The 22,092-nt window shown below is 51.1% G+C and overlaps 1 protein-coding gene and 1 non-coding gene across 2 annotated transcripts in view; one reads left to right on the plus strand and one right to left on the minus strand.

Moving 5' to 3' along the window:
* Positions 1 to 3,873: 3,873 nt before the first annotated feature.
* Positions 3,874 to 4,011, minus strand: LOC114813035. Its single transcript, XR_003760646.1, has one exon. It is a non-coding gene; the product is annotated as a small nucleolar RNA SNORA7 (small nucleolar RNA).
* Positions 4,012 to 16,377: 12,366 nt separating this feature from the next.
* PCDH11X (protocadherin 11 X-linked) overlaps positions 16,378 to 22,092 on the plus strand; it is a 1,108,633-nt gene continuing 1,102,918 nt past the window's right edge. Inside the window, exon 1 of the mRNA XM_029067267.2 lies at positions 16,378 to 16,819. The gene's annotated coding sequence lies outside the window, so the exon portion shown is untranslated. The remainder of the gene's footprint in view (positions 16,820 to 22,092) is intronic.

Genomic DNA, 22,092 nt, shown 5'->3' on the forward strand with positions numbered 1-22,092 from the left:
AGTCTGAGGGAAGTAGTATTGTCTGCTGCCCCCTCTAGTGACTTTGCATTGGGAATTGCAGTTAGTTCCTGGAATAAATAAGGGCAGAAGCCCTGGAAAACCTTAGCCATCTTGCAGGCCGCCTCCACAACCAGTGCGCGGGGATAACGGAGATGCCTAACCCCTCAGTCAATGCTCCCCCACAATAAAATACGGAAACACTAGTTGTATGATCAGCTCTTTCAAAGACCGGGCTGGCATCAGTGGCCTCCGAATTTCTCTTCCTTCTGCTGGATGACTTTTCAGAGCATGATGCTGAAATATGTGAAATACACAGATTCATCTCCCCCGGTCATACACCTCCCCCCAACTCCCAACTTCTGAACTGACTTTACGCTTTTGTACCCATATCCACTCGTACTTATAGCAATATGTACAGGCTTCCACGTCCGCTTTAAGCTCTTGACTCATCGGTATGACCGTTTTCTGTTCCCTTCTGATTTTCCAATCTTTTGTGTCTGTCATCGTGCCCCAGGCCCTAAGCTTCTTGAGAGCAGATCACGCTTACTTTGTGCAAAGCACTGCACTAAGTGGTTGGGAGATGACAACGGAGTTGGAAGACTTGATCCCTGCCCTTTGGCTAATGCAGCCTCGCAAGAGCTTGATGATTACAGTAGGTGTGCGGTAAATACTACTGATTGATGTATGTCTTTGGAAAATTTCCCGGAGGGCGATATGAAGGTAATGCTCTCTTCCTTCATGGATAAGGATTATGTCATCATCCAGGTGTACGGATGTCCATTCTACGTGCTCGAGAACTTGTAGCATTGGAGAAGTTATTTGGGGTCACCTGATCTCCAGGGAGTGGACAGGTGACCCCTAGGAAAATGAATGACTGACTCACACAAGACAGGTGATTACTTAACCAATTTTTAAAGTTCTGTGACTGAGCTTTTCCTCCACTCATAGGAACCCAGTTGGGATTTTAAATCACCCTTAACAATTAGTTATGTGGCCAAATCACGTCTCCTAGTGCCAATGAAGCTCATTTCTCCTCATTCTTTCCTCACTGGAAATGCAAAACAACATGGTGACATCCCTTCTCTAACAACTCGTTTGTTTTTTTTTTTTTTGTTTTTTTTTTTTTATCCCCACCAATTCAGTGTTCCATTTGAAAGCAAACAAAACTAAACCTTCCAACATCTAAGTCTTAGCACTCCACAGCCCTCTTCTAAACAGTTACCCCTAACTACAAGGGCATCTGACTGCCATCCGTTTAGTAACAGAATTCTAAAACTGATCGGCGATGCACACTTGGCTTTATGTCAAGTTATTTTGGGAAAATAATATGCTGGATGGGTTTAAATAACAATATAAATAGCACTGAGGAACTGGTTCTATAAACTCCTTTGTTATTTTTTCAAAAAATGATTTTCGTGAGGAGAATCAAATTGCAGATGTCACCGGTCTATTAAGTGCATCGGCGTCTGTGGAGAATTTAATAAAAATACTAAAAATAGGTATTTTATTTTCAGATTTCTTCTATCGAATGTTATTCTGTACCTGCACCAAAAAGAACAGAGATCCTACCACGTGAATTTAGTAGCCGCAGGCGACATCCAGAATTCATGTGGTCGACCGTAATTGTTGAAGAGGTCAATAATCGGCAAACGAAGTGGAATTGACATATTAAGGCATAATGGCTTCTTACAGTGGGTCCGTTGAATAACCCACATTGCAAAGATAACTCCTGCATCCTCCAGACCTGCCACAGACAATTGGGTTTTTAAAGGAAGAAACAAACAGAAAAGGAAATTAACACAGAAATTATGGCCAAGTGATAATGACTTACATTTATATTGTTCCTTTCATCTGAAGACATTTTACAAGCCAATGGATCAGATATCTCTGGGGTGAATTTTGCCAACTAGGGTATGTAAGAGAACATACCACTGCAGTTTAGGACAGGAAGTGAAGGAAAACTATATTTAATTGATGCTACAAGGAGAATTTTAATTAGGCAGAATGCAATTTAATGAAATTTGGAATTTGACCAAAATGCTGGTATTGTCTCTCCTACATTCATGCATATTTTAGTCCACAAAAATGTAAAAATACCATTTTTAAAATTTCTGTGACCAACAATGAAGAAAAGAGAGTCAATTTCTTTTTTCTCTTAAATTTACTACTAGGGGGATTAACTACAGATCATATAATGTAAAGAAAGTAATGATGGGAAAACACTCCACTGTAACGGATGGAGAAAAGACTGCTTTAAATATTTGAGACTCTCCTCTACGGGCCTTCTAGCATTTAGCTATTTTAAAAATAAGCTGTATCTTCATTGTTTTCATTTTACATCTCCCCAACAAGGAACTCTCGATTACACTGCTAGAGACATTTTGAATCCCAACAGAAACTCTTTCTGAAGAGAGAAAAAAAAAAAAAAAAAAAAAGGAAAAGAAACATTCTGTGTCCCTTTTGTCGTTTTAGCAGATTTCTATGAAGGGACATTTAAAAATCAAAATCAGTAGCTGGGAGCCTTCAGAAAAAATCCCTGTCTTATTTTCTTTGGAAGCACCCTTGAAACCACTGGTCCTGACTAATAATTTTAACTCTCTGACAGTAGACTATGGAAAGTCAATCAATGCAGTGAATGCAACCTATTGATTGGCTTTCCATAGTCTGCTGAATTTGCAGCACCAAAGAGGAAAATTGTTGGCAAAGCTGACTCCCACCTAGGGGGCAAAAAAAAAAAAAAGAGGGAAAAATATCTTTTGTCAGATAATTGAGAAAATTGTAAGAAATCATCTGGTACACTTTGTTATTTTCAATCGTCTAGTGTGTCTGTTGAACACATCTTGCACCCTCAATGTTGCTGGTATCATTAACTGAGAATCAACTGATTCTCTTGAATCCTTTAAGCCTCTACAGATTTGGTAAAACAAAAGAAAAAAATCACATTTCTGTTTAAATAGGTACATAATGCATACTTTGCCATCCAACTTATTTATAAATAACTCCTCCCTCCCAATCCAGGAAAACATTCAAAGTTAACACATATTGGAAAATTCCAAAGAAATGTGAAAGCAATGAACTTACAAAGACCTATAAGGTGATAAGATTATTTTAGAGGTAAACAAACACCAGCGCCTATTTTTGGAGCTGCTGACATTCTGCACGTATATTTTAGTCCAGGGTGCCCAATTCCAATTTTATCCCGATGGCAAAATTTTGAACTAGATGTACAATTCCAAATGGGCTGAAAAACAGAAGACCACTGGTTTCTGATCACTTCAAATCACTGAGCTGACAAATGGACAGAGGAAAAGTTATGAAGGTTAATGCTGCCTTGTGGGAAAAGTAAGATTCTTAGCAGATTCAAGATTTAAAAATAAAAAAAAAACTCAACTAAAAAACTCTTAATTTAGGTTAGTCAACCTAGAAACAACAGTGGATTTGATAGTTCTCTTACTGTAGGGCCATATAAAGGTGTAATTTCATTTAACGACACTTGCCAGAGTGGTGCAGTCATGGCTCTGTAGCCCACATATTTCCTCTCTACTCCTTTCAACAACTCCTGACGGATAGTCCCAGACTAGGGGTAGGAAGCGAGACGCAGAAGGTACGGATCAGCTCTAGAGCACCATTTTTAGTATTGTAGTGATGCTCCGGCCCAAGAGGGACATGGTGGGGTGGAAGATGGGGATCCAGAAAGGCACTCTCCTCCCATTCCCAATGCTCCGCTCTCCATCTGCAATCATTCCGGTAGAGGATCCAGGAGTTTTCTTGTTAATAAATATGGAAATGGTTTACCATCGCCTCCTTCCGCGCTTTGAGTCTCCACCATCGACTCCCTCCCGTGCCGCTGCTGCCCAGAACGGGGGAGTTTTGACCTGTAGCAGATGGCTTTCCACTCGCTAGCCACTGCCCAAGCTTGGAATGGAATGGACCGGCCTCTGCTCGAGTCTCCCTCCCATAGCCGAGACTGGTAGAGGACTGGAAACTCTCCAGATGCGACTCTGAGAGGGGTCTAATACTTTCACCTATCTCTAATTTAGTTTAGTTTCTTTCTGCCCCTAAAAATTTCCACTTCTTTTCCTGCGATGCGGCCTTTCTACTTGTATGAGCTGGACCAAGTTGGCTGAGGCATTTCATTAATATTGTTGGACAAGATAGATGATGAGCAGATTAGGTGACCTTTGACCAACATCCCAAGACTTTAATACATTCTATAATTTCCTGCAGCATGGCAGTGACTGGTTCTAATTTGCCGAGCTCCATATTCTCCCAGAGCGTAGTCTTCTATTGTGGGCTGTTTGTTTCACCAAATAGAGATGCATTTCTTTCTCTTTTTTTTTTTCCTTTCTTTTCTTGAGGTAGCTGAAGAACTCAGTCTAGATTGAAAAGGATGTTGCCGGGACTTTTCTAAGAAAAATGGGTACTTTGCAACTACAAATTAAAAGCACTCAGTAGAGCCCCCAAACCAGCTATTAAGCTTCCTGCCTTAAAGGTGCTTTGGTTTATACAAGTGTGGAATGTAGTTACCCAGACATATATTAAGTCCTTCATCAGTCATTTGGCCAACTTGGCTACACCTCAGAGAGAGACACTAAACACACACTGTTGTTGCCAAAACAAAAACGGTCTGGTCTCTGCGAGCCCACGGTGAAAACTGGAAGCTCGTGGTCATTTTAAGAATTAGTGTCAAGCTATGGAAACTATGAGCTGTCGATAGCTCCCCTCGAACAGGCAGATTTGGGTGAACTCTAGAGAGAAAAAAACAAATAAAAAACAAACAAAAATCACTCAATAGGCTCTACATACTCAGTCATTCATTCAATCATATTTATTGAGCGCTTACTGTGTGCAGAGCACTGTACTAAGCGCTTGGAATGTACAATATGGCAATATATAAAGACAATCCCTCCCCAGCAACGGGCTCACGGTCTAGAAGGGGGAGACAGACAACAAAACAGAACAAGTAGACAGGTTAAACAAGCAGACGGGCGACATATATATTACAGAAATATGATGAGGTAAAATAAATGAATGAGAATAAACTTCTAGAAAGACTATGAAAAAAGTGAGGAAAAATCAGCCCAAGTTACGATGTGTCTGGTAGAAAAAAAAAAAATCCAAAATAACTATCTTTGATTTGGAAAAGGAATCAGTGGCTCTCTAAAATTTATTTATTTTCATAATTTTGTCGTAGTTGATATACATCTTAGCCAAGAACAATCTTGTAAAGAGTGAATCATAGTGTAATTTATGGCTACCCAGTAAAAACGATCTTAATGTAATGATAAAGGTATTGTTTTTCTAACATTTTTGCGTGTCTAGAGTGCTTTTCGTACACAAACTGTTCAAAAAAGCATAACAAGCGGATGTATTATTTCTTGGGCTGGTATTATTTTACAAGTCTTTAACCCAGGCAGCCCTTTAGAGGGGCAAGAGTTAGATCTGTCCTAGTTAAATGGAAAAAAAAAAAAAATTGTTTTTTTTTTAATTCATCACCTAAGCTTTTTATCAGTTGGAATCAACTTCTCCCCCCATATCAGCCGTTTCGAAATCCAACTAAATGCAAGCACCATTTCGACCCGGAGCTCTTCAGATCTGTGCATTGGTTTCAAGATACCGATTCCATGGTGTATCACTAGAGTCCACATCATTTGTTATACAAATGTCATACAAGGGTCTTCAAAATGTCCTTTAAAATGTGGTCTCTTTGAAATTTCTTGCACAAGCTCTCAAATAGTTTAGTGCGGAAAGTAAGGGGTAATTTTAATCATTCATGAGACATTTAAAAACCTCTGTCACTTGACAACTTCATGGTAAGAAAATTAATTTTACATTCCAACTGAGCGTTTTAAGAGATATTTCCTCTCGGTAGTCTATTTTCCTAAAGAAGAATTTATGATGGAGAGGAGGGGGGGATGGCTAGTATGGTATTGATATCAGTCTCTGTAGTTATTTGGGTACTTTCTCCTTTAATACTGAATATTAAAGCACCCACTCCCTACATACGGCAGAAGAAAGCTTGACTTACTGGTAGGGGAAAGAAAAAGTATTGCTTACAATCTTAGAATCATACGAACGGCTTATAATCATGCTATTTCAGAATCCCCCAACGTAGAAATCCCGTGACCCAACAGTACTCTCTTAGTATCGTCTTTCATAATCGGTTTATGCTCCAACAATAATAATAATAATAATAATGATGTTGGCATTTGTTAAGCGCTTATTATGTGCAGAGCACTCTTCTAAGCGCTGGGGTAGACACGAGGGAATCAGGTTGTCCCACGTGGGGTTCACATTCTTAATCCCCTTTTTACAGATGAGGTAACTGAGGCACAGAGAAGTTAAGTGACTTGCCCACAGTCACACAGCTGACAAGTGGCAGAGCTGGGATTCAAACGCATGACCCCTGACTCCAAAGCCCGTGCTCTTTCCTTGAGCCACGCTGCTTCTCGTGCTGCTTCTCCACCAAGGCCATGATCATTCTAATCCTATGTTAGACTCCCAAATGCTTAGTGCAGCGTGCCACACAGAGTAAACAATACATACTGTTGATTGGTTGATTATAACCAATTCTATCAACTCAACATCTAGGCCATTCAAAAGCAACGGGCTACGTCTTCCCAAGTGTGGGCGGATGCAGTAGGAGATATATTCACTCTTTCAATAATAAGGATAGTAATAATAATAGCATTTTCAAGCACCTAATGTGGGTCTAGCCCTGGGTACGTTATTCTCAGACAGGACACGGCCCCTATATCACACAGGGATCACATCAAACAAGGATATTTAATGAGTGCCTTCTGGAAGCAGAGCACTGTACTAAATGCTGCCAAGTACTCACAACCCTAAAGGAGGTCAGTGAGCTCACAGTACAGTCCATCCTCTCCTTCTTCTCTCCATAAGCACCAACTTTCATTGCATTCCCCCTGGGAGACAACATGGCCCGATGGAAAGGGCAAGAGACCGGGAATCGGGAGAATCGTTTCAATCCCAGCCCGGCCCACTGGGCTACCGCTGACCTTGGGAAAGTTACTTCAACTCTCTGGATTTCAATTTCCTCGTTTTACCACATTGTAGATGCTAAAAAAAATCCCATAATTGTTATGCATCCTATTATGTCCACAAAATGTGCACTTTACATCTAGGATTAATGTCCACTAGACCAATGCTTTCGACTCATACCCTTTATAATGATATCACTCTCTGGTCACTTAAGTACATTATTATTACTAATAATGATAACGATAACGGTAAGTGCTTACTATGTGCCCAAGTACTCTACTAAGCAATGGGGTATTTGTAATATGTGCAGATAGAGAAGCAGCGTGGCTCAGTGGAAAGAGCACGGGCTTTGGAGTCAGAGGTCATGAGTTCGAATCCCTGCTCTGCCACTTGTCAGCTGTGTGACTGTGGGCAAGTCACTTCACTTCTCTGTGCCTCAATTACCTCATCTGTAAAATGAGGATTAAGACTGTGAGCCCCACGTGGGACATCCTGATTCCCCTGTGTCTACCCCAGTGCTTAGAACAGTGCTTGGCACATAGCAAGCGCTTAACAAATACCAACATTAATATTATTATTAGATAGGACACAGCCTCTGTCCCTCACAGAGCTTCCAGTCTAAAAGGAGAAGATCCATTTCTCTGAGCCATTCATAAAGATTAATCTGTTTTTTTTGTTGCTGTTTTTTTTGGGCGATGAAACTGCAGCAAGCCATTATCGTTATCCATAACTACCCCACTTCCTTTCCATCATTATTGTCAACAATACCTATGCTATCGTAATTTGATTCCAGTGGTCAGCTTTACTAGAGTAATTCTTCTTGTCCAAAACAAAACAAAAAAATAAACTTCTAAGTACTTTTCACTTGAATTTCTTGCTTCTTAGGAAAAATGAAATTACTATTTCTAGTTTAGTAATGGACTAAAGCTGTGACTGCGGTTTAACTTTTTCTGGAAACTATTCAACAAGAGGCAATCCATCGGATAAATTAAGATATCTCAGTTTTCTATGAAAATGAAATCGACTTCCTTCTTTACACTCTACTTAGCGGAAAGAGCACGGACTTGGGAGTCAGAGGACGTGGGTTCGAATCCCGACTCCGCCACTTGGCAGCTGTGTGACTGTGGGCAAGTCACTTGACTTCTCTGTGCCTCAGTTACCTCATCTGTAAAATGGGAATTAAGCCCCACGTGGGACAACCTGATTACCATGGATCTACCCCAGCGCTTAGAACGGTACGTGGCACATAGTAAGCGCTTAACAAATCCCATCATCATTATTATTCTAATAATTTTGTAAACACCTAAAAAATAGTAGTTGAACTCATCTGCACCAGGAGGTGTTAAGGGGCAGGAGAATAATCAGTTAAGAAATCATCACAGTCATTCAACTGTATTTATTGAGCGCTTACTAGGTGCAGAGCACTGCACATCCACTACAGTTTGTGACCACTGAAGTGTGAAAAATTTATAGTTGTTTATGTCCTGTGGAAAAAGTCCTCCCCCAACCCCCATTTTTTTTTTCCAATTTTTCTTTACTTGCAACCATTAGATGCAGAAGGGCATCACACCTCAAATACATACATCTGTTGAGCCCAGGCAGTAGGAAAGGAAGCTGATTTTTCCAGAAGCTTCTCAAATTCATTAAGAAGTCTTTTTCAAGTTTCTTCCCTTCTTTGTTGCTTAGGAGCCCCAAGACTTTCTTCCTCAGAGCAGGCAAGAGATCCGCACCCATTGGACGTCTCGTTGGCTTGGTCGCGGGGTACTGAATCAACCCAACCCAAAAGAGAATGGGAGAAACACCAACTCCCAGCCCCTCCTCCACCTCATCCCCTCATCTATGTTTCTTCCCATCGGGGTCTTTGATTCCCCTTCAGATATCTCTCTCTCTCAAGCGTGGGGCACCATTCTGTTGCAACGTCGGTTGGCTGGGCACAACCAGAAATTGCCGCCCCAGGCTCATTTTCGAAGAGTGAGCACTCCCTTCTGGCCACAGACCTCTCGCTTTGCCCTCTGTCCCCTCTTCCTTCTCCCTTTCTCGGAAGGAGGGAGAATGATTTTCCTCAACGCCAGCGTCATCCAACTTTCTCCTCCGCTAGCTCTACGTAAGCAGATGTGTGTCTTCCCTGCCTCCTTTTTCACTGGCCGACACGTGGCCGGGAGCCCTACGCATAAAGAGAACAGGGACATGCAATCTGGGCTGCCATAATGGGATTCAGCCGGCTCCCTCTTCTCCTGAGGAGCAGTAAAACAGAGAGAGAGTGATATCGGGAAGAGCAATCACCCCGTGCTTCTCCGATCCTGGAGGCTGTAAGCTCTCTTCCTTCCTTGGTAGTTTCTCAGTTCAAAAAGAAGAGCAGAATGCATTTTCTGTCATTCGTGGGAGGAGCTGAGGTCCAGAACATTCCGATTTATTTAGGAGTGAGCCTGTGGCCGGTCTTCCCCTCTCCACTAGAGAGAGGGTAAGGGATCGAACTCCATAGGAGAAGCAGACTTTGCTCCTCCAGATGTTGCAGAACTGTTGGTAGTCAACCCTTTTCTGTGGAACTGCATTAAATTAGCCCTGCTCTGACCCAGTATCCGGCTGTCGGTGTTATTTGTTGAGCACTAACTGTGTGCAGAGCCCCGAACTAAGAGCTTGGCAGAATACGACAGAGTTAGCAGACACATTCCCTGCCCTCGAACACTCTATGTCTTCTTCTCTTCCCATTCGCTTTCCCTGGACACCTCAAATCTGGTCCCCAAAGTCAGGGGGCTGGACCCGGAACATGCAGGGAAGGGGTGGAATTGATGGAAAAGGGGGAACAGGGCCTCGGGGCTCCTCCAAGCCCTCCCTCTTCCACGACCCCCTGCCCCTCCCTGGTTCAGCCCTGAACTCGTGGTCCACGATATGGAGGCCGAAGGATGTGTGGAGTAGCAGAAGTGGAAGAAGAAGTGAGGTCCAGGGCATTGGAGCATAATCAGACAAAATATATATATACGAACCCTACCAAAGAGGGCTGAACTGGCAAACTAGGAAGGGGTTACTCCTCTGGCCAATTTGCTAAAGGAGAGATTCAAAGTACAGTCAGGACAAAGTGATTTCTTCCCGGCTGGCATGGAACTGGACTTTTTTTTTTCTCATCACTGATGACCACCCACTGTGCCAAGCGAGGCTCTTGAGAACATAATAGAAGGAGAAAGAAAACAGCAAACATTCTCTGCCCTTGAGGGGCTCAGAATCATCATACTCCGGGGTTTGACTCCTCAGTCTCTCGTCAGCCCCAGTTCCAAACCCACCATTTCCTATTTTCTTTTGAATGACACCGATCAACCTAGAGTCGACGGCACTTTCGCTTCCCAACTCCTCCCCTCCACAGATGTAGGGGGACTTTCAATTGTACATTCCAAGTGCTTAGTACAGTACTCTGCACACGGTAAATGCCCATTAAATACTATCGATTGAAATAGATTATGCTGCTGCTGAAAACAAGATTAACTAGCCTGAATGTAAATCTTCACACGCACACGGGGTCGGCCACTACTTTTGCACGTTCTCTTAACTAGTCAGACTCAGGGTATTAACATCTGCTGACCAGAGTACACTGTACCACACTCTGAGATGCTCCCGAACGGGGCTATACTTTCTACTGTACTCTCCAAAGCAAGCGGTACACCCTCATGCACACCACGGGTGCTCAATGAAAACATGTGATACTTAGCCCTTAACCGTCCGTACCTCGGAATAATAATGCTTTTAGACTTCACTCTGGAAGTCCCATTCCTCTCCATCCCAACGGCTACTATGTGAATCCGAGTATCTGTCCTATCCTGCCTCGATTAAAGTGTCAGCCTCCTTCTTGACCTCCCTACCTCCTGTCTCTCCCCAGTCCAGTCCACACTTTGCTGCCTGGATAATTCTTCTCCAAAACACATTCAGTCCATCTTTCTTCACTCCTCGAAAACCTCCAGTGGTTGCCCATCCACCTCCCCCTCTCCTTGTTGTCTGCTTTAAAGCAGTCAATCACCTTTCCCCCTCCTACCTTACCTCGCTGCTCTCCCATTATGACCGGGCCCACACATTCCCTCCTCCAATGCCAATCCAGTCACCGCACCTCAATCTCGTCCATCTCGCCGCCAACCTCTCGCCCACATCCCGCCTCCCGCCTGGAACGTCCCCCCTCTCCGTATCCGACAGACGATTACCCTCTCCGCCTTCAAAGCCCTATCGAAGTCACATCTTCTCCGAGAGGCCTTCCCCGACTAAGCCCCCATTTTCTCTTTTCCCACGCTCTTCACTCCCTTTTTTTCATCTGTCCTCAGTTCCGCAGCACTTAGGTCCATATGCATAATTTATGTACGCTGATGTCTGTCTCCCCCTCTGATAATAAAAATATTAATAATGATGATGATGGTGGCGGTATCCGTTAAGCACGTGCTATGTGCCAGGCACCGTACTACGCGCTGGGGTGGATAGGAGCAAATCGGGTTGGACAGAGTCCCTGTCCCACGTGGGGCTCACAAACTCAATCCCCATTGTCCAGATGAGGGAACTGAGGCACAGAGAAGTCGAGTGACTTGCCGAAGGTCACACGGAAGACAAGTGGCAGAGACAGGATTAGAACGCAGGTCCTCCCGACTCGGAGGACCGCGCTCCATCCGCTACGCCGTGCCGCACCTCACCTGCGAGCCCGCTGTGGGCAGGGAATGTGTCTACCCACTCTGTTATATTGCGGTCTCCCAAATCCTTAGTACAGCGCTCAGCACATAGTGAGCGCTCAAGAAACACGCTTGGACCGAAAGGTAAAATGAAGGCATTAGCAGGAGATTCAGCTAAAGAAGGTAACGTGAGAAGCAGCTTGGCTTAGTGGAAAGAGCACGGGCCTGGGGAGGGTCAGGGGACCTGGGTTCGAATTCCCGCTCCATCGCTTTTCTGCTATGTGACCTTGAGGAAGTCACTTCACTTCCCTGTGCCTCAGGTCCTCATTTTTAACATGAAGATTGAAACCTTGAGACCTTTAAGGGGCAGGGACTCTGTGCGCAACCCATTTGTCGTGTATCTACCCTAGTACTTGATGCAGCGCCTGCTACATAATAAGTGCTTAACAAATACCTTAAAAGGCGGGGGGAGGGGGGGCGGTGTGTGTGTGTGTGTGTGTAAAAATGAAATAGATTATGGGATTTCTCCCTCCCACCCACAGAAGTGCCATTCTATCTGGCACCTTCATTCCCCTGCAAGTCGGGAAGCAGACTGGAAAGAGATTGACTTCTTTGGCTGGAGAAAAAAAATAGAAACTATTTCCGTCATGGGGGCGAAAAAGTCCTAACACTAAAATCGGAGAATCGGTCACCAGTAGCGAAGCGAGCTGTCCTAAATGCCAAAGGGATGATAACATCATCCGCGAAGCACTCATTACGGGTCGTGGAAGGTATTGAGTGGCGGGGCAGGCACGAGGTAATCGGTTCCGACACAGTCCCCGGCCCCCACGGGCCTCGAAGTCTAAGAGAGGGAGGGAGAACGGGAACGGTATCCCGCAGGTGAGGAAAACCGAAGCCCAGAGAGATTGAGCGATCTGCCCGAGTTCACCCAGCGGGCAGGAAGCAGAGCGGGACGTTTAGACTCCGAGCCGGTCACTGGGCGGGGATCGTCTCTATCTGTTGCCCAATTGTTCGTTCCAAGCTCTTAGTGCAGTGCTCTGCACCTAAGCGCTCAGTAAATACTATTGGATGCGTGAATGAATGGATTTAAACCCAGGCTCCCAGGCATCCAGGCCAGGTGCTTCCCTGCCTTCCAGGCGCTTACGATCTAAGGAGACTAGACTCTGGCTGACGCTCCTTTCCCTGCCCGTTCTTCCCCCGGGACCTGCCGAAAGGTCTTTTCCAGAGGGGGCTCCCGGAGGGGGCCCAGCCTTCGCCGGAGCCTCGCCGAGAACCCCGGGCCCGGGCCTCCGGCGGGCCCGGGCCTCGGCCGGGCCTCGGGGTAGGCCACCGTCTTCTTCTCCCGGGCCTCGCCCGCCTCCCTCCCTGCCGGGTCTCCACCGGGGCCGGGGTCGGCAGCAGGCCCCAGTCAGGGGACGCGGGCCAGCCAGGGGCAGGCCGGGCCGGGCCCTGGGCCCAGACCGCCCTTTCGGAAGCAGACTTCCAAACCGGGGTCCCCAGCCCGAAAGCGTCAGGGCCCCAGGCGGGTCGGCCGGGCGCGTCTAGCTCCCTCCGGGGCGACCGCTCGCGGGGCCGGACGTCGGCCTTGGGACGGGAGGGCCGGCTAGTTGCCATGGTTCTTACGAGATGTTCTTCCCCTCGACTCTATTCATCGCCATCGTTCCCGTCCGTCCGTCTCCCCCGATCGGACCGTGAGCCCGTCAGACGGCAGGGACCGTCTCCATCTGTTGCCGACTCGTTCATTCCAAGCGCTCAGTACGGTGCTCCGCACATAGTAAGCGCTCAATGAATACTGTTGAATGAATACGTGGGCCGGTCCAAGGGAGCGGGTCCCCGGTGTCACCTTCCCGCCCGGGAATCGGGAAGGTGATTTTCCCTCTCCCCCTCCTCCCTCTGCTCTACCCCCTTCCCCTCCCCACAGCCCTTGGGTATAGTTGTGTATATTTGCGTCTGTTTATTTTATCAACGATGCGTGTGTGTATAGGTATATGTCCATGATTCTATTCATCTATTTCGACGGCATCGAGGCCCGTCGACCCGTTTCGCGTTTCCGCCCGTCTCCCCCTTTCAGGCGGCGAGCCCGTTGCCGGGCGGGGACGCTCTCCATCTGTCGCACGAATCGTCCTTTCCAAGCGCTCAGTACGGTGCTGTGCGCACGGTGAGCGCTCGGTAAATACGACGGGAGGAATGCGCTCCCTTTCTCCACTCCCTCACACAGGTGCTCTACTGGCCTTCCTCACCTGCTCACTTTTCCTTCCTCCCTCCTTCCCTCCTCTCTCCCTTCCCCTGGGGCGGGCTCCCTCCTTCCCTCCTGGCCATGCCGGCCCGATGCTTTCTCTCTCTCCCCCCCCCGGTGCTCCGCCTCCTCCCTCCCTCGGGCTCTCCCTCTCTCCGGATCCCCTGCCCCGGGCTTTCTCTCTCTCCCCCTCTCCCCCCTCACTTTTCCCCTCTCTCTCTTTCTCCCCCTCTCCCCCTTTCTCTTCTCTCTCCCTCTCCCCTTCTCTAGTCTCTCCCCTTCTCCCCCTCCTCTCTCCCCCCTCACTTTTCCCCTCTCTCTCTTTCTCCCCCTCTCCCCCTTTCTCTTCTCTCTCCCTCTCCCCTTCTCTAGTCTCTCCCCTTCTCCCCCTCCTCTCTCCCCCCTCACTTTTCCCCTCTCTCTCTTTCTCCCCCTCTCCCCCTTTCTCTTCTCTCTCCCTCTCCCCTTCTCTAGTCTCTCCCCTTCTCCCCTCCTCTCTCCCCCCTCACTTTTCCCCTCTCTCTCTTTCTCCCCCTCTCCCCCTTTCTCTTCTCTCTCCCTCTCCCCTTCTCTAGTCTCTCCCCTTCTCCCCCTCCTCTCTCCCCCCTCACTTTTCCCCTCTCTCTCTTTCTCCCCCTCTCCCCCTTTCTCTTCTCTCTCCCTCTCCCCTTCTCTAGTCTCTCCCCTTCTCCCCCTCCTCTCTCCCCCCTCTCTCTCTCTCCCTGTCATTGGGATTCTCCCCCCCCCCCCTCCCCTCTCCCCCTCTTAGAATCCGGGGCCGAGTTGGACTTTCCAGGGACTTAGGACAGCGCTGTGCGCATAGTAAGCGCTCAATAAATGAATGAATGAATTTATTTGAGTTGTCCCTGCGGCTCCCCACCCCCCACCCCCCGCCCAGGAGGGTCCTCCCTCCTCCAGGCTCTCCCTCCCTCCTTCCCCCCTTGAGCTCTCCCTCTATCAGGCTCTCTCTCTCTCTCTCTCTCTCTCTCTCTCTCTCTCTCTCTCTCTCTCTCCCCCCGAAACTGGGGCTTTCTCCCTCTTCCTTCCCCCTCCCCCCCCCAACCCCGGACTGGCCTCTCCCTCCCTCTCTGTCTCTCTGTCTCTGTATCTCTGTGTGTGTGCGCGCCGGGCAGGAGGACCTGCCCGGCCCGCGGGGGGGCGCCCGGGAGGGGGGGGGAGGAGGGGAGCAGCAGGAGCAAGAGGAGCAGGGGGAGCAAGAGGAGGAGGAGGAGGAGGAAGGGGAGCAAGAGAGGGAGGAGGAGGGGGGAGCAAGAGGAGCAGGGGGAGCAAGAAGGGGAGAAGGAGGAGGGGGGAGGAAAGAGAGCAGCAGGGGGAGGAGGAAGGGGGGCAAGAAGACGAAGAGGGGGGCAGGAAGAGGAGGAAGGGGAGCAAGAGGGGGAGGAGGAGGAGGGGGAGCAGGAGGAGCAAGAGGAGCAGGGGGAGCAGGGGGAGGGGGAGGAGGAGGAGGAAGAGCAGGAGTGGGGAGGAAAGGGAGCAGGAGCTGGAGGAGGAAGGGGGGCGGCAGGAGGAGGAAGGGGAGCAGGAGGAGGAGGAGGAGGAAGGGGGGCAGGAGGAGCAAGGGGAGCAGGAGGAGGAGGAAGGGGGGCAGAAGGAGGAGGAGGAGGGGGGCAGAAGGAGGAGGAGGAGGGGGCAGGAGGAGGAGGAAGGGGGGCAGGAGGAGCAAGGGGAGCAGGAGGAGGAAGAAGAGGGGGGCAGAAGGAGGAGGAAGGGGAGCAGGAGGAGGAGGGGGGGCAGAAGGAGGAGGAGGGGGGGCAGAAGGAGGAGGAAAGGGGGCAGGAGGAGCAAGGGGACGAAGCAGAGGAGGAGGAAAGGGGGGGAGAGGAGGAGGGCAGGAGAGCGACAGGTCCGGCCGCTGCCGCTGGTGCTGCGGGATTGACCGGCCCGGCCCGGCCCGAGGGGGGCCCCTTTAAAGGGGAAGGGGGAAAAAAAAGGAGAGAAAAAAAGGCAAAGGCGCTGCCCGCCCTGCCCTCCTCCCCCTCCTCTTCCCCTCCTCCCCTCCCTCCCTCCCTCCCTCTCTCTCTCCCTCCCTCTCTCTCTCCCTCCCTCCCTCCGGGCCGGGGGCGGGGCCGGGGGCGGTGGGCGGGGGGGTGTGCGTGTGTGTGTGTGTGTGTGTGTGTGTGTGTGTGCGTGCAGCATTTGCACGGGAGGCCCCTCCTCTCTGGCAGTGATGTCAGGCGCGGCGAGGAGCGGCTCCCGGGCCGCACAGCACAGTGCCAGCGCCGCCCGCCCCCAACCCTCAGTCGCAGCTGGCCGGAGCTGAGCCTCCGTCTCCGTCCCCGTCCCCGTCCCCGTCCCCCCCGGCTTCTCCTCCTCCTCCTCCGGCCTCCCTCCGGCCTCCCTCCGGCTCCGTCGCCCGTCCCGGGGCTGCCCTGCCCTGCCCTGCCCTGCCCTGCCCTGCCCTGCCCTGCCCCGGCCGAGGACCGTTTTCCCGGGGCGGGAGGAGTTTGGGGAGAGCAGGGGCCGGAGAGGGGGGGTGGGGGGGGAGGCTCCCCGCCGCCTTTCCCGATCCCCGCTTCCCCATCCTGCAGCTGCAGCTGGAGCAGGAGCAGGAGCTGGAGCAGGAGCCGGAGCTGTCGCGGTCCTCTTAGGAGAGGCGTCCTCCCCAGTCCGGGGAGGGAGAGAGGGACACGCACACCCACACCCGCACACGGACTCACAGCCACCCGCACGGCGGACTTGGAACCGGCCCTGCCTCCTCCTCCTCCCTCCCCAGCCAGACGACGTCCGGGAGCGTACTGGACGTCCCCGCAAAGTTCGGATCCCGTCGGAGCTCCGGCGGCGGCGGCGGCGGCGGCGGCGGCGGGGAAGGGGGGTCATCGTCCTGCCGCCGGGGGATGGGGCGGCCTCCCCTCCGGCCGGACCCCAGGCTGCGGGGCTGAGCCGCCCCAAGGGACCGAAGCCCGGGCCGGGCCGGGGGCTCCAGGTAAGGCGACGGGGGGCGGAGGGGGGACGTTGGGGGGCAGGGGACGGGGGGGGACGGGGGAGAGGGGCCGGGGGACCGGGGCGCCCCCCCTCCCGCCCCTCCGGGGGCTCCGCTGGGCGGGGGGGGGGGGGGGGGGAAAGGACCGGCCCGCGAAATAAGGCGGCGGGAGGGGCCGAAAAGTGCCGGGAGAGGGGGGTCCCCCCTCCCCCACCTGCCCGCCCCCGGGGAGGGGGACCCCCTCCGCCGGGGTGCAGACCACCCCCAGCCTGGCACCGGGGAGGAGGAGGCGGCGGGGACCCCCCACCCCCCTCCCCCGGTGCAAGGATGCCGTCCCCCCCGGGCCCGTCGTCGGGAGCACCGGCACTGTCCGGTGGGGATTTGGGGGGGATCGGTGCCCGGCTCGGGGGGCCCCGGTTGGCGGGGGAAGTTGTTCTCCGCCAGGGAAACCGCGGGGGTCGGGCGGGGGGCATCTCCCCCCTCCCCGTCCCCATGGGGAAGCGACGGACGGAGCCGGGGACCTAACGGGACCGGCCCGCCTAGGCTCGCCCCGGCCCTGGGCCCTCGGCCCTCGGCCCTCTGCGTCGGCCACGGCTCGGGCTTGTCGTTGGAATTTTTTTCTCTCTCGTTGCCTTCCCCCTTTGGCCTTTTCCCCTGGCCTTTCGGCCAGACGGCGGGCACGGGCCCCCCCCGCCCCTCGGAGGGACGCCCCCGAATCGGGCCCAAGCCCCCGCTCCCCTCCTCCGAGTGGGACGGGGGCCGGTCCCTCGTCTTTCCTAGCGGGAATCGGATCGATCAACCCCCTTCGCTCCATCCCCGAAGGACGAGGGAGGCGGTGGACGCCCGGCGCCCGGCACGGTGCTCCTCTAGCCTCGAAGGGCCCGGCCGACGGGATCGAGCCGGCGAAGGCATCGGGGAGTCGACGGGGACCCCGGCGCGGCCCGGGGGACGGACGGACTTCGACGGCCGCGGCTCCGGTCCTTTCCCGCCGCGCGGGACCGCATCCTCCGTCCTCCATCCTTCGCGGGTTGGGGAACGGCCCCGGGACGGGGCGGTCGGAGCGGGGCCTAGACCCCGACCGTCGTCCCTGGGTCCGTCGGCCTCCCCTCGCCGCCCCGCGAGCCCGGCGGGTTGACCCGAGCGGGGAGTTTTTCGTTTCAGGAGGGTGGAGGCGCGCCCCGACGCCCCGACGCCGAGCCCCGGTGCCCGCCCTTCGCCTCCTTCGCCCTCGGCTCTCCGCGAAGTCGCCGGGGAGCTCCGGGAGCCCGCCGCCGACGGGGACCTCACGGGACGGCGACCGTTTCGCCGTCGGGTCGCCCGGACGTCCGGGGTCGGACGCGGCCGAGCGGGTCCCCCGGCTTGCGTGCGTATTGGGGGGAGGGGGCGGCTCCGGCGGAGAGAGCGGTCCGAGGGGAGAGCGGGGCCCGGATCCCTCGGCTTGTGGGGAGTCATCCCCTTTCCCGTCGGAGACGCGTGCCCGAGTGCGGGCGATGGCCGGCCGCCCGAATGGCCTCGAACCGATGTGAGCCTGGGAAATGAAGGGGAGGGCGCAGGATGCTCGGGTCGAACACGAGGGAGAAAAGTCTTCCCGGGCGCGACGCGGTCTGTCGGAACAAAAGTGAGACCCGTCTTTATTGTGTGGTCGATTGTTGGGGATGGGTCTGGAATAGTAACGCCTGAAGTCTGGGGAGGTTTTTGTGCGGTGGTTTGCTAGCGGATACTTTTTTCCCCCCCATAAGATGCGGAAAATGTGTTGTGGCTCTCCCCGGCTCCGACAGGCGAGTCGAGTTTAGTCCGGCCTCCTCGAAGGGTGATTTGGAGCTACGTTTCCACCTTATATGGCGAGATTAGTGTAGTTCTAGGAACGCGGGGCTCCGGCGCTTATTCTTATAGGAGAGGTCGATCTATATCGTGCTCTGCTTTCGTCTCCTCTTTTTTTCTGATTTAAAAGAAAAAAAACGCCACCGCTCGGGTTTGGTGAAATGCAGTTGTAAACTCCTCAATGGGATGATGGCTCGGAAAGTCGTCCGTTCCCGAGGAGTTTTTTTTTTTTTTTTTTTTTTTTCTCTGTTAAAATCTGTTTCGGGTCTCATTTGAGAACCTCTGATGGTTCTGTGGCTACCTGGTTCGTCTATGCGGCGTTTCTTTAAAAGTGAGCCTGGGGATGCCTCGCTCTCTTTAAAGGATAATTTATATGCGGCGTAGTACCGTCTGCTCGGTGGAATTGGTTTTATACATCACAGCTTCTGCCAAAAAAAAAAGAAAGGGGGGGGGGGGGGGATCAAAGATCTGAACCTGTGGTCCTGCACTGAATTTGTATTCTGCCTGGTACTGAACTATATTATGCCGGTGCTTCTCACGCTTCCGTAGTTAAGGGCCGATCGGCGTTTCCGTTATGACTCCGATTTTGAGAGGATCCGTCATAGGGGACCGTGATCTGTTCTCCCCGATTCACGGAGGAGGAATCCCTGTACGTGACCGTTATTGACGGAATGCGGGGAGGGGAAAGGTCAAAATCCAAGTGACAGAGCGAAAGAATGAAGACAGTTAGAAGCGACCCTCCGGCGGGAGCCTGGGCGTGCGTCTCCCGGCCGCCCGGTCCACGGTGGTCCCGCTCCGCGTCCCGGACCTCGGAAAGATGCTCCGGCCAGTCTGGCGGGGCTCTCCCGGTGTGGACGCCCGAGACCGTACAGGGTTGGCGATCCCTCCCCACCCGCCCCTCTCGACGGGGACGCGTCCGGGTCCCGGTGGTTTTGGCGTTTCATGAGATCGAGATCGATCCCGTCGTTTTTCTACCGCAAATCCACACGCCGGCCTCACGCGGATGACCTCCACCCTCCGAACGGCACGGGAAGTATGCGAGGATACCGTGAACTTGGTTCCCTCGAACACTGCAACACCCAGAGTTCTCCATCAGAGGATGCCAAAGCGATGGAGGAAGGCGCTATAGCTCTACTGCGATGTGCCGCTCGGCCTTAGGAGGAAGTTAAGGGCAGTGAGCAATTAACTTGCTTAACATTTTGGAGCGGAATATAATCTTCCGGGAGTTCCGCACCAAATTACGTGTCGACTTCCTACGCCGCGTTCTCTCTAGCCAGAGACCTACCTAGATCGGCCAGGGTTACGGAAGCCTCCCCGGCCCCGGAAGGAGCTCGTAGAGGACCCGGGCATCCGTCGGCCGGTTTGAAGGGATTTAATTAAGTCTGATATGATCGGCTGATGAGGAGGGAGGCTAGGATTCGGGAAGCGTTGCGTCGGCTAGACTTGGACACTCTTGGCTCCGCATCACGGGAAACCCTTCCTGGAAGAATTGTCGTCCTCGCGTGAAAAACTCACTCTCCTTCCCCCTACCTGCCACCCTTCCCACAGAACTTGAAGGGTCTTATCCCGTGCAGCTCAGCAGATCGGCAAGCTCGGGAGAGGAGAAAGCATTTAAGGTGGAAATGCCACTCCGTGATCCTGTCAGATCTGAGGACGGGCTGTACTCTCCTCTGACAGTTAAAAAAAAGGGAGCGGGCAGTTTTTTTTTTTTTTGTTTTGGTTTGTTTTGGGTTTTTTTTCCCTTTCCGATTATGATCGCTGTATGAAAAGTGACTTACCAGAAATCGTGAAAGCTTCCGACTAGCTGTGGCACTTTTCAAAAGCTCTGCTGTTTGGGGATTTAAATTACCCTTGTAATTGTCTTTCATGTGTTATGCAGCGAATAAGGGCGGGATTAGCAGAATATAAACCGAGGGACAGTGACTGCTTGTCATCTCTGGAACATTTATAGAAGGATTCTCTTTTTCTCCATCAAGTGCCTTTCTTGGACTACGCGTATTCAAACGCACACAAGCCTTCTAACCCCCCTCACTCTACCTCAACACGCATGCATTCGATCCCAAGAAAGCAACAACAGATACTACTTAGAAACGTTTTTCCGTAGGGAAATAAACAAGTCCTGCAATAGCCACCCGGAATATTTTTGTTTGAATGCAACCAGCCTGTCTGGGGAGCGATATTAATGAAACGAGATAGAATCTCACTGAAGTTCAGACAAACTGTAATCCAAGGGCTGAGCATATAGATAGGAGTTAGATTCATTCCTTCGTTCGATGGTACTAATTGAGCGCTTACTGTGTGGGGAGCACTGTACTAAGCACGTGGAAAGCACAATTCGGCAACAAAGAGAGACGGTGCCTACCCGACAGCGGGCTTACAGTCTCCACGTCTGCAATTTATCATTTCGTACTGCTGAACTGGGGGGGAAATAAAGAAAAGATATCTTAATAAGTTTCATGGCCCATTTTTGTGTTTTGGGCTTAAAAAAATAAAATACAGGCTCGGGTACTGTATCTGGACTGCCAGGATTTATAAAAAAGTGGGGTTTTTTTTAATCAAAAGGCCCTTAAAAATGATATTTTTCTTTCTTAAAGTGAACATTTTTCGTGACAGGACTTCCCTGCCTTGTAACCTCTCATTTTCAGAGGAGACATAGATACCTGACTCTGTAAATGTCGACCAAGTGAATTATACTCGATTTTACTGAAACGGTCGGTAGGTTTATTGGGAGGTCGAGTCCAAGAGACCCACTGGGTTAAAAATCTACTCGCCTGCTCCCACTTAATGCTTCTGTTTCAGTTGTGTGGTACCACCCAGAGCACAAAAGCTATTAATTGATACTTCAGGCATTTTCCTTACCCTGGTAAATTCAGGTATTAAATACCACAGCACGGTGAATTGCTCTTCTTTCAGTAGAACATCTTATTTAGACACGATGAGCTGCTTTTAGTCAAGATTTTCTTCCCCCAAGGTTCCCCCAGAGACCACATCTCTCTACTGATGAAGTCTGGGTGTGTTTTGAATGCTGTTGTTTAGTTTCACCCGCAAGGACAATCTCTGTTATTTTTTCCCTAAAACTTTAATTAGTCATTAGGTGAGCTGAATGAATGGCATTCGCTTGAGATGGAACGAAAGTTATACGACGAAATGGAGAACCTACCGGAAAATGTGATTAGAACAGTGGGATCGGTACGGGTTGGCTCTTAGAGCTCATCTGCGACTTCGATGATTTAAGTCATTATGAAGTCGTTATTTCCACACCTTGGGGCTTGTGAAAGTATAAACCGATCGTGATAATAAAAATCAAGCAGTTCTGCTGAGTAAGCACTACTGGGTTTCAGAGAATGCCCAGGTGCGTTCACGTGTGAGAGAGAGCAACAGAAATAATTTTGTGGAAGAAAAAATATTTACTTTTTTGTACTTAAAAATGTAAAGGGAAAACGTGATACCTGACA

This window comes from Ornithorhynchus anatinus, chromosome 6, assembly GCF_004115215.2.
Source record: "Ornithorhynchus anatinus isolate Pmale09 chromosome 6, mOrnAna1.pri.v4, whole genome shotgun sequence".
NCBI classification, from domain to species: Eukaryota; Metazoa; Chordata; class Mammalia; order Monotremata; family Ornithorhynchidae; genus Ornithorhynchus; species Ornithorhynchus anatinus.